Below are 1,609 nucleotides of genomic sequence, written 5' to 3'. Positions count from 1 at the left end.
TTTGACCTCACAGCACCATATAAGAGGACCTGGTGGCAGGGGAAAGGGAAGGGGCTTGGTCCATGCACCCCTTGCTGTTCTTTCAGGGTCTTCTCTCCATCTCCGTGCACTTACCTAGCACGAACGGTAGGGTTCAGCAGCGGGGAGTCCGGTGTCCAGCTCTTCACTCTCTCTAGGAACACACCCAAGCTACCTGCTACCCAAGAGGCCCCAGATCCAGGCTCTGCAGATCAAGAATCTGATTTTTTACTGCCACAGTCACTCCAGAGGCTGCCTTGGCACAATCAGGACTCCAGAAACAACATCATGCTGCTGTACCAGCAGTCTCTGGGGCCTATGTCCACTTCCCTCCTCCACCACTGGTGTCAGTCCCCACCCACCCCACACACACACTTGGTGTCCTGACTGAGGCATGGAGGTCAAGGCTCAGTGGATGTCTTCCTCGCCATCCTTTACTGTTTAGTTCAGTAAACAGTAAACCCTGGCCCACCAGGGGTGTTCTTTTAAGCACATGAGAATTTACTCTAGCGGATCAACTAATCATATTTTGGGGGGCCCTCCTGCCTTCTTCTATAATCTGGTGCCCAGGAAATAAAACCCTGTGTTAGAAGCACAGAGGAAACACTGACCACTATTGAACTGGTTTCCCTTATCAAGACAGGTGATGTCTAATCTCCGTGCACATCCTGATTTCCCAGGAGTCTCTAGGGGAAGGGAAGGCTGCTCCCAGTTGTGACTTTCTTTGCAGCACTCAGTCCTTAGAAGCCACTCTCTCCGGAGAACATTCCTAGAGCACGTGCACGCGTGTGTGTGTGTGTGTGTGTGTGTGCGTGTGTGTGAAGATCACCAGCCTGGGGTCATGTTTCCTGAGAACATTCCTAGAGTGTGCGCGTGAGTGTGTGTGTGAAAACCACCAGCCTGGGATCATGTTTCCTGAGAACATTCCTAGAGCGTGTGTGTGTGTGTGCGTGTGTGTGTGTGTGTGTGTGTGTGTGTGTGTGTGTGAAGACCACCAGCCTGGGGTCATGTTTGCTGAGAACATTCCTAGAGCATGTATGTGTGTGTGTGCGCACGCGTGTGTGTGCATGTGAAGACCACCAGCCTGGGGTCATGTTTCGTGAGAACATTCCTAGAGCGCGGACGCGTGTGTGTATGCATGTGTGAAGCCCAAAAGCCTGGGGTCATGTTTCCTGAGTCCTGGCACCCTGTTATTGACTCATCCCCACTCTACCCCACCCTGGCTATCAACTCATCCTTCCCCCAGTCAGGAGATGGAAATCAAGTAAAATAACAGTTTGTCGCCCCACTAAAGATAGTATTGAGAAAGTAACCTTCCCTGCTTGAAAGCTGTGCCTTTGCTATCCAACCCAGTGCTCTCTGTAGGAGATAAAGTTCTGCTGTGGGGGCAGCTAGCTAAAGCTGGGGTGAAGCACCTGGCCGATTCCCCTTTGTAAGCCTGTGTTAGCTCCGCTTGTGTCTTGCGTCATTTCTGGGGATCCTCATGCTCTTTGGCCCCCTTTGCTACGTCCAACGCTTCATATTCTTCTTCACTGTATCCTTCCCTACCCTGTGTCCATGGTGCCTAACCATTAGTGGTTATTACACAGAC

Source organism: Tenrec ecaudatus, unplaced genomic scaffold (assembly GCF_050624435.1).
Source record: "Tenrec ecaudatus isolate mTenEca1 unplaced genomic scaffold, mTenEca1.hap1 Scaffold_254, whole genome shotgun sequence".
Lineage (NCBI taxonomy): Eukaryota > Metazoa > Chordata > Mammalia > Afrosoricida > Tenrecidae > Tenrec > Tenrec ecaudatus.
The sequence above is the reverse complement of the archived record's forward strand: the minus strand, read 5'-3'. Positions refer to the sequence as shown.